The sequence below is a fragment of the Rattus norvegicus genome, chromosome 2 (assembly GCF_021556685.1).
Source record: "Rattus norvegicus strain SHRSP/BbbUtx chromosome 2, alternate assembly SHRSP_T2T, whole genome shotgun sequence".
NCBI classification, from domain to species: domain Eukaryota; kingdom Metazoa; phylum Chordata; class Mammalia; order Rodentia; family Muridae; genus Rattus; species Rattus norvegicus.
The window spans coordinates 112,009,627-112,020,260 of NC_141535.1; the positions used below are offsets into that span (position 1 = coordinate 112,009,627).

The 10,634-nt window shown below is 45.6% G+C and overlaps 1 pseudogene; it reads right to left on the minus strand.

The window, feature by feature from the left end:
• Window positions 1-3,889: 3,889 nt before the first annotated feature.
• Window positions 3,890-7,233, minus strand: Cdk1-ps1 (cyclin-dependent kinase 1, pseudogene 1; annotated as a pseudogene).
• Between the last annotated feature and the right edge of the window lie 3,401 nt (window positions 7,234-10,634).

Below are 10,634 nucleotides of genomic sequence, written 5' to 3' on the forward strand. Positions count from 1 at the left end.
ACAAAGTGTGTGTATTGTTGCCGTCTTTCCAGGTGATGACGCTCCCTTGGCCATCTTACTTCTGCTTCCAGGTGGAAGAGACTGGAACTGAAGACCTGCTTAAATAGCAGATGATGCGATTCTTACAACACTTCTATAAATAGTTCAGGAATCTGTCTAAAGTAATCTTGCCTCCCTCAGCTTTTGTCATCACGGTGACACATCCCCAGGAGGAGTTAATCACTTCCTCCTCCTTCCTGCCTCGGCTGCCATGCCTTGACTTCAAGGCTGCTGTATTGTATTGGTTTACTGCCCTTCCTCTCTTGGAGGCAAAGCCCAGCCTTATTTATATATTCCCTTCTCCAATGCAATGCATAAAAACGGAAAAGGACTCACTCAATGTTATCGATCTGAGCGGCCGTCAGTGCAGTCTTTGGCATGAAAATGCTACTTGGAGCTCCAGGTGAGGGTATTAAATACGTTTTTATCAGAAACCAGGAAGATTAAAACAAAACAACAAAACAAACCAACCAAACAAACAAACAAAAAACCCCAAGGCAACAACAACCAGAAACTAGCCAACCAAAACAGAACAAATCAACAACAACAGCAACAACAAAAACAAAAGCAAGCTTATCACTTTGCTCCCTCTTTGTAAATGTATAGCTCAATGTACTGAGGGTTAGTGTGGCCTCAGACCAGGGCTGTTGGCCAGATGAATCTGCTGGGATTTATCTGAAGGATCAGGTATCAGCATAGTATTCATCACAGCATCCTGATGGATACTTTCTTTCCATTGTTTTGTTCTGTTCTCAAATGCTGTGTTTTCTTTCCAAACCTGGACCTAGCAGCTGCTCCAGATTGCTTATCCTGGTTCCATACAGCGAGGGAAACTGCGTTGGTTGTCCTCAGTCTAGATTCTGGGCTAACAGTCCTTCCTTACAGGGCATGTTTTCTTCAGGTCATCTTCTGTTCTCCTGTCGCCCCTGGTTCTGTCTTTTCTCCATTTCAATATTGGCTACTGTTCCAGTTTCCTTTCTGTTACTGTAATAAAATGCCCTCACAAAAAGTAACTTGAAGAAGAATTTTTTTTTAAGCTTATAATTCCAGCTTTGAGTCTGTCACCGCTGAGAAGTCACAGCAACAGGAGCTGGAAACAGCTGGCCACTCAGATTCAAAGACAGGGAAAGGATGGCTGTCTGCTTGCTTGTGCTCCGTTTGACTTCCCCACTTTTTTTTTTTTAAAAAGTTGCTCTCTTTTATTATTTCTTTAAAAACTTTTTATTGACTCTTTGTAAATTTCCCATCATGCCCTCAACACTCCATCCTGTCATATCAACCCTCTGCTCTGTCAAACCCCTCCCCAAAAGAGAGAAATTAAGATTAGTAACTTTTTTCTTTTGGTCATGGAAGTTGTAATGCGTCACAGTGTGTCACACTACATGGCCTTTTGTCCACACATCTTTGCTTGCAGATGTTCATTGCAATGAGTCAATGGTGTGGTTTGAGGCCTCTGGCTTCGGCTATACTATGTATACTGATTGGATCCTGACAGAGACAGACTCCTGTTGTTGCGCTGTGTCACGGAGATCCTGCAGTTTTGGATCTGCAGGACTGGACCCCTTCATGTGCTCCAACAATTCATAGATGGGGTAGAACTGGGCACGGGAGGTAGCTGAGTTGACAAGCCTACCAGCTTACCTGTGCCTACACCATGGTGCCTAGCACCATCCCAGATAGCTCACCCAATGCTGTAACTGACAAGGGGCAAGGCCAGCTCTTCCAAGTGTGGTGGTCAGTAAAGGATAGGGCCAGTTTATCACAGTGCCTCAGGTGTCAGTCCAGACCAGGGACATCTGCATGGCCTTTGGTGGTGACATAGGCCTGGGATGTCCACACAGACACTGGCTGCCACAAGACCATGGTCCCAGACATGGCCCCCAGCAGTAGCCTGGGCCTGGATGACCTCATGGCCTCAGATGGTAGCATAGGCCTCTCAGATCAGCATGCACCCCCTCAGCATTATGGCCCTTAGATATCCACATGTCTCCAGTGGCAGCCCAGACTGGAACAGCATATACCACAGACCTAGACATGGTCCTTGGCGGCAGCTTGGACCAGGGCCTTACTATGGCCTCCTCGTATCTGTCTGTTCCTTCCTAGAGTCTCCAGTTCCACCTCTCCATAGTGTATAAACCCCTGGGCTTCCTTTCCCTACCATATCTCCATTGCACATTCGTCAGTGCTTGAGTGACTTTCTTTCAGCTTCCCTGGTTGGTGGCCAGGGTGGGGCACTTAGGTGTCTCTTTCAGCTGCTGTGGGCTGGACCATACGCGACTTTTTTTCACTCTCACGCAGATCACAAGGCCTCCCTTGGGAATAGAGGCACTGTAATTCCACAATGATCAATCTTATTAAGACAGTTCCTCACAGACATATGCACAGAACAACCCAGGGTGGAGACTGTTCTCAGAGGATTCTGGGTTGTATCAAGTTCACAACTCTAACTAGCCATCACGACTATTTAAAAAATGGCCAAGGTTGTTGTAGTGATTAGAAAGAGAAATATTCTCGGGGCTCATGAATTTACTCACCTGGTCCTGGGTTTTATGTGGTCTTTGAGAAGGTTGTGGAACCTGTAGGAGGTAGAGCCTCGTTGGAAGAAGAGCAGCACTGGCCCTGGGCTCCGAGGGCCTGGGATGTGGGCCTTGCCCCATTTCCAGTTGGCTTTCTCTGAGTTCTCAGTGTGGTTGACGGTTGATCTCAGCTTCAGGCTCTGGGTGCCCTCTGCCATGCTTCCCTTCCCTGACATTGTGGACTCCGTCTGCAGCTGCAAGTCAGAAGGAACTCTTTCTCCCGTAGATCTCTTTTGATCCGGATGTTTCTTACCACAGCAATAGAAATCAAGCAATACAGTGGTCCTCCTCGTTTTTCATTGTTTTTCCGTGATCCATGTCCCCAAAGGATAACGTCATTCCCATGAAAAAGGACACTTCAAAAGAATTCAGAGTGCATAAAACAGACTGGGGATATAGCTCAGAGGGTGGAGACCTTGTTTAGCATACATGTAGCCCTGGGTTTGATCCCCAACACCACGTAAAACAGGTGGAATGACATATGCCTAATTATCCCAACACTCAGGAGGTAGAGGAAGAAGGATCAGAAGTTCAAGGCCGTCCTTGATTATGTGGTGAGTTTGAGGTCAGCCTGGACAATATGAAGCCTAGTCCCCTCCCCCCAGAGAAAGAAAGAAAGAAAGAAAGAAAGAAAGAAAGAAAGAAAGAAGAAAGAAGAAAGAAAAGAAGAAAGTAAGAAGAAAGAAGAAAGAAAGGAAGAAAGAAAGGAAGAAAGAAAATAGAAAGAAAGTAGAAAGAAAGCCTGTGATGTGGCTCAGTATGTGGACAGACTTTCTGAACAAGCCTGACACACCTGAGTTCAATCGCAGGAATCTAGGGTGAAAGGAGAGCGCTTCCTCCCAAGACTTGTTCTCTCACCTCTGCACACTGTGTGACAGCATCCAAGCCATAGATACACAATCATAATGAAAAAACAAACTTGAAAAACTATGAATTGCAAAAAATTTAAATTTGTTTAAAACTTGAAAAAAATTAAAAGCTACAAACTGAAAAAAAATCACAAAATATCAAAATCACAAACTAACATTAAGACTGTAAAAGGCAAGTAGGGAGGACGTAAAGATCATTTCTAACGTTCTGCGTGGCAGAGAGTAATGAACTGTGTGGGCATTCTTTTTCTTTTACACATATACAGAATTATATTTAAATTCATATGGAATAATATTTACATGTTACTTAAGTTGTACGTAGGAAATAAGGAAAAGTCCAGATGATGGTTTACAAAGAAAAGAAAACTATACAAGGCAGGAAGAGAGCCAGGGACTCGCAGAAAGCTACATCTTAACCTGATTGCCCAGGTTATCAAAGGATGGGTGCCTGAGGGCCGTTTTCCCAGACATTTATTAGGCAGGATCATAGACTAGCATCTTTGAGAGAAAAGCCAAGCCGTCATCCCGGTCCTTGATATGCGAGGCTCCCTGGCTTCCATTTGGGAAAAGTGCTCTTGTAGTCCTGCAGGGGCTCTACTTCTGGCCACCCTTTGTTGTTAGGGGTACCCAGACCTCTGAAAATTCCGAAGAGCTAGTCAGTCTCTGAATCACCATGGAAAAGTGGCTTCTTGGTTGGCAGCTCTGCAAATATGGTCCCTATGCTCCAGATGTCAAGTGGGGTGGAGTAGCAAGTGGAGCCCAGCAACACGTCTGGAGATCGGTACCACAGGGCCACCACCTCATTTGTGTACACTCTTATCGGTATTCCAAACGCCCTGGAAAGGCCAGAATCAGCCAGTTTGATAGTTCCTTTGTCATCAATCAATAGATTTTGAGGTTTCAAGTCTCTGTGAAGAATTTGTCTGGAGTGACAAAACACAGTCCCCTGGAGGATTTGGTACAAGTAACTCTTAAGGAGTCAAGAATCCATGAAGTGGCCAGGAGGGATAAAGTCCAGGTGCTTCTTGAGGTCCATGGACAGGAACTCAAAGATGAGATACAGCCGGAGTCCTGCATGAGCACACCCTGCAGGCTGACTATATTTGGATGTCAGAGTTCTTTTAATAGAGAGACTTCCCGGATTGCAGTACTGGGCCCTCCTTCTTCCTTGCTTTCAAGTCTGATTTTCTTCATGGCCACTGTCTGGCCAGTAGTTCTGTGTCTACCCTCATATACCACACCGTAAGTCCCTTCCCCACTTTTCTCTGTTTTAATATAGTCTTCCACAGTTACTCAACAGGTTACAACAGACCCTCTTTGTTCCTGCGGTGGCCACACTGCAGTTCTGGACTGTGAGGATGCAGACTCCGGGAGCTTAGAGGCCAAGTGCCTGTGAATCCTTTAACTGTCTGAGGTGGCAGTGTGCCGGTCACCTTGATCTTAGCATTAGGCCCCTGTGTTGCTTGCATTACAATATCATATTATTTCTAATAAAATCATACAATAGTTGGTTTGATTTAAGTACTTTTTAAAAGTCAACTAGACATAGTAGCTTATGTCTACAATCCCAGGACTTGGATTATGCATTCTTTAAAATTTTGTTTTGTTCTTTTCCTTTTAGCTCATATTTTATCTTAAGATTAAGAAAAATTCCTGCAAATTTCATATTTTTACACTTTTACACTTTTAAAATTAAAGTATTAAACTTTTTGAGTTGTGTTCTTTATAGGGGGTGGCATTGGCTTTTGGCAACACAGATTGTTGTTTTTTTTTTTTTTGTTTTTGTTTTTGTATTTTGAGATAGGGTTTTTCTGTGTAGCTCTGGCTGTCCTGGAACTCAGTAAAGCCCTGCCTGCCTCTGCCTCCCAAATGCTGGGATCCAAGGTGTGCACCACCACACCTGGCTGCGGTTTGTTGGAATGGACTACTTATATTGCTGGTAGGAGGATTGGTGGAAACTTCGGGCTAGCCTGGGCTACAGTGTGAGATTCTGTCTCAAAATCAATCACTTAAAAAAAAAACAAAGAGAAAAGAATGACAAAGGACATCCGGTAGAAGTCACTTGATTTTTCTCGGGTCTCACAGGACATTCAAAGCTGAATTCAGAAACCAGGTTTCCTGTTCTGTTTCCAGTCATTTTCACTGTCAGCTGTATCTTTATTTTTATTGTTGAGGTTTACAGGCTAACCCCTTTGCCCTCAGCAAGTGCACACTTCACTAGAAAGGAAAACATGGAGCTCTTCTCCTCACCTTAGCAGCTGAGCTGTGGGGACACATAATTAGGATTCATCCCTTTGTCAAGAACAGGGAAGGGTAGGCCCACACCTGATGAACAGGTAAGAGGTGACTTCACCTTTCTCTGGACAACTGTGGTTGATTCTGGGCAGATAGCCACCCCTGGGGGAGCAGGCTGATGGGCCAGGATTCTGGGATGCTGACTCAGCAGGTCACAGGATTCCTCCCAGTCTTCCTCACTTTACAGAACCACTCCCAAGGCTCTTGTCCCTGGCTGGATACAAAAGAGAGAGTGAACACTCCCAGCTACCTCCTCAAGGTGAGTTCTGTGCTGTGTACTTCAGGAGACAATTGTCATCTCTTGATTCACACACATCTGATGAACTGGAGAATTCTTAAGAACTGGATTATCGTGGATTCCTTTTTGGGCAATGTGAGTGTGCAGGAGGGTATGCACATACACATATGTGCATGTGTTTAGAGGCCAGAGGTCAACCTTGGATTCCATTCCTTAGGAACTGCCCATCTTGTGCTTTGAGACTGGGACTCTCTTTGTCCGGGGAGTGGGGGTGGGGCTCTCCCACTAGGCTAGACTGGATGCCCATGGAGCTGCAGTGGTCCTGCTTTGTCTGCCTCCTCAGTGCTGGAATTAAAGATTCATTCCACTATGCATCCCTTTTTAGATGCACATAAGGAGTAGAGTTCAGACTTTCTTGTTTGTGCAGGAAGTACCAACAGGTACTTAGCCCGCTGAACCATCTTCCCTGGCACTTTTCTTGAACTATACACTGTAGGAGCCCAAAATCCTATACAGTCTGCTGTCTAGTTTAGATTTCAGGACACATGATTAAGACCCATTTTCGGTGGAGGCAACTTTGAGAAAATCTTTTTTTGGGACTTCCTTATTCTACCCAGGATGGATAAGCATGTAAATGCAATGTTTTGACTGAGGCTTTTAATAGAACTTGATCTCTCTTAATAGAACTCAATATCTGAAGCAGAATAAAATTAACTTGAATTGATTTTTTTCCACCTACTTGGCACTTGGATCACAGAAACTGAAATGTTGAAACCTATTCTGAAGTCTGTTTTTTTTTCTCTACCCCGAGAATAGTCTTAGGACAAACATTGACCCAGAAATTACATGGATAAGTCCTCTCCCCTTCATGTTTGCTTCTTAAAAGCCAGAGTGCAAAGACGAAAATATTTGACTATGTTTAACTTTTGGAGAAGGCAATCTCAGGGGTGGCTCAGAATTTACTGAATCTTTAACTAAAAAAAAAAAAACACAAAACAAAACAATCCCCCCACCCCAGATGAAAACGGCTCAGCCAGCTAATGCTTGCGCACACATACCGTGATGCCTTCTGGTCTTTGCCATGGAGATGGCTTAGAAATTAATGATGTAGATGGGGAAGAACAAAGAAGGGGCAGAGAGTTTTCTGAGATGCCAGGAGCTCCCTCTTGTTGGCTCCTTCCCAACAATTTGTCAGGGGCTCCCCCTTCTCCGACATCGGTGGTCCCTGAAGCTGAGTTTTCCCACAGATGTTCAGGCACTCACTTTGGTCTCCTCATTTCTAGGAAGCCCTAGGTCATAATCAGAACCAGCTAGGGTTTGGGGGGTACCACCTGCAGTTGGTTACCTCAGGAGGACACACAGCCCTGGACTGACAGCTGAGTGTCTGTGAGAAGTTGGGCATTGCAGAGGTTCCTTCCTCCCAGTCCGGCCTTCTCTAGACCTCTTATTTCAGTCAGTCCCTGCTTCAGAAGCAACTTGGGGCCAACAAGATGGCTTAGTGAATAAAGGCACTTGCCACCAAGTGTAATGACCTGAGTTTAATTCCCGGTATTCACGTAGCAAAAGGAATAAGTCAACTTTCAAATATGCACACACACACACACACACACACACACACACACACACACACACACGCACTGTATGTAGATGTGTGTGTGTGTGTGTGTGTGTGTGTGTGTGTGTGTGTGTGTGTGTATGATTATTTTGCCTGCATCTATATTTGTGCACCATGTTTTCCCGGTGTACCTGGTGTGTGAAGAAAGCTGGTAATCAACCTCAGGTATCATTTCTCAGAAGCCATCCACCTTGCTTTTTGCCTGAGTAGGCTAAACTGGTTGGCCAGTAAGTCCCAGAGATCTTAGATCCTCATGCTTATTCGGAGAGTACTTTAACAACAGCCATCTCCTAAGTCCCCGGACAGTGCTTCGGTCTCCAGGACCTGGCACAGTAGCCATGACAACCTATTGTCAATCTCCACCGCGTAGACGCTTTCATCCTGGGTTGAACTACTCTACTCATAATATCCAGTTAACTCCCGTTTGGGGACCATCCAACTGCCAGGCACCTCTAGCCTCCTCCTGATACACCAAACAATTTGTATGGAGATGCTTATTCATACAGCAGGATTAATTTCTTCTACAAGCCTTTGAACTTCCTGAAGACAGGGCTGTATCCATTCGTCTCTGAGTTTTAACTCCTCTACACTGGTCTTGGCCAAGATGCAGTTCCTCGGGACAGACGTACCAACTACTCGGAACCCTCTGCACTTCTTTCTAGTGCTGAGATAAATAAACAAGAAGTGGAAATGCCGCTGGGGTGGTCCAGTCAGCCTTCCTAACTGCTCTGCTTAAGGAGTGGTAGAATTTACCAAAATTCACAGCAGCAGGGAGTTAAGAGAGGAAGAACCATGTCTACCTGATGCCTTCACCTACATACCTTAGGATCTTAAAGACATTGGGCTTATTCTGTTTATCCTGACTACTTGTAAGTGAGCAATCACAGGGCAGTGGGAAATACTTGACAAGCTGAGGTCTATTTTAGGTTGAATTATACCATGCCCTGAACTTTTTTAATAATCTTTTCTTTTTTTGGTGTGTGTGCATATGTGCATGTGTGGATGTTCGCAGGTGTGTGTTTGTGCACAGGTGTGTGTGTGTGTGTGTGTGTGCATAGGTGTGTGTGTATGTGTGTGTGCATAGGTGTGTATGTGTATGTGTGTGTGTATGTGTGTGTACACAGGTGTGTATGTGTATGTGTGTGTGCACAGGTGTATGTGTGTGTGCACAGGTGTGTGTGTATGCACAGGTGTGTGTATGCACAGGTGTGTGTGTGTGTGTGTGTGTGTGTGTGTGTGTGTGTTCTGGGGCTCAAAGAGTGTCAGGCTTTGTGCAATGAATTGCCTTTTCCTGCTGAACAAGGCCCCGACTTCCCTCACAATGTATGTTTAAAACTTAATCTTTTATTAGCTAGGAATGTGATCTTTTTTGGAGACCGGGTTGTAACAGAGGCAATCAAGTTAACATGAGGTTTTGGGGTAGGCTCCAATCTTACACAGCTACTTTCCCTATAAAAGAGGGAAATTTGAACACAGAGATAATCGCTACACACAGGGAATCCAAGAAGGAGACACAAGAGAGAAGGCAACCATGAAACCAGGAGGAAAGTGACTGAAAGCCAACGAATGCTGAGGAGAACAGCTGCCAATCCCCATGGACTAGGAGAGGCAAGTGAATGTTCTAAGAGTGGAGAGAGAGAGAGAGAGAGAGAGAGAGAGAGAGAGAGAGAGAGAGAGAGAGAGAGAGAGATATCCAGGTCTTGCTAGTGCTTTGATTTGGGACCTCTCACTTCTGCAATTATGAGATAACTGGTTTCTACAGTTGTAAAGAACCTGTATTTTGGGTTTTTTTGTTTTGTTTTTGTGTTTGTTTGTTTGTTTGTTTGTTTTTTGGTGGTTTGTTATGGCAACTTTAAGAAAGAGAAACGGTGGAGCACATTGTCAGTCCATGTGGTAGGGTGGATGTGTGGTGGTGGTGGTGGTGGTGGTGGTGGTGGTGGTGGTGGTGGTGGTGGTGGTGGTGTGGTAGTGTTTGTTGTTTTTAGAAGGGAATTTGCCTCAGAGCAGGCCATGTATTGGGTCCTTCTGATACAAAAGACACAAAGTCATCACTAGCGGTTCCCCCTCTCTTTCTCTTCTGGCTTTGCCTTGTGGTGCTGCAAACCTTCTTTCACTTCCCTCCATCCAAGCATCGCCTTCATCAGAAGAGGCCTTTTATTCAGAGGTTTACTTAGAAACGTTAGTGCTACAGTGCGGTTGAAGAGCCTCTCTGAATGAGGAGACAGAGCAAAGCCTCCTGCTTCAGGCCTGTTTGGGGAGGCTCAAACCCAGCTGGGTGGCACCGATGAAAGGAAGCCAAGTCCGGTGAACTGTACCTCTCTTCAGTGTGTAAGTGCTCGCGACACTGGCATAAAGGATGCTGTATTAGAAGTCTGCTGAGTTCTCCCCTCTGGAATCTCTGGGGTGCCTGATGGAGCCCTTACCCTCCGCAGGGTGGAGGGTTGCGGGCCAAGGGGCCCCTCTGTGCCTGCATCCCAGCTTTCTGTGCGTCTGGGTCGGGGCTGCCTGGTCTCAATGAAGGATTGTTCTCCTGCAGCCAGTGGCCAGCAGAGCCGCCAACTCCAACACTCAAAACAGCGCTGCTTTTAAAGCAGAGCAGAAAGGCGTGGAGTCAAGGACGCAGGGGTTCCCTCTTAAACACACTGCAGGTCTGTCCTACCTCTCCCTCAGAAAGGGGGTCTGATCCTTCCAGAAGGCAGACTCCTCCAGCTCCACCCACAGATGAACAGAAAGTAGGTGTCTCCATGCCCGGGCTCTGGAAGAAACTCTTCACTGGGCAGGCTCAAGGCCCAATCTTTTCTTTTCCAACAACCCACCCTGAAAGCTGTATTTGACTCACTGTCTTCTAAAGGCACGGTGTGGACATCTGCCCTCTGAGGATTACAGAAGAGATGGCAGGGAACCTTGCAAAGGGGACCGAGGAGATGGCTCACCTTGTAAGTACACTGGTTGCAGAAGCCTTGTGGATTGATTCGACCCCTGGAAGGAGACCACAGATTTCA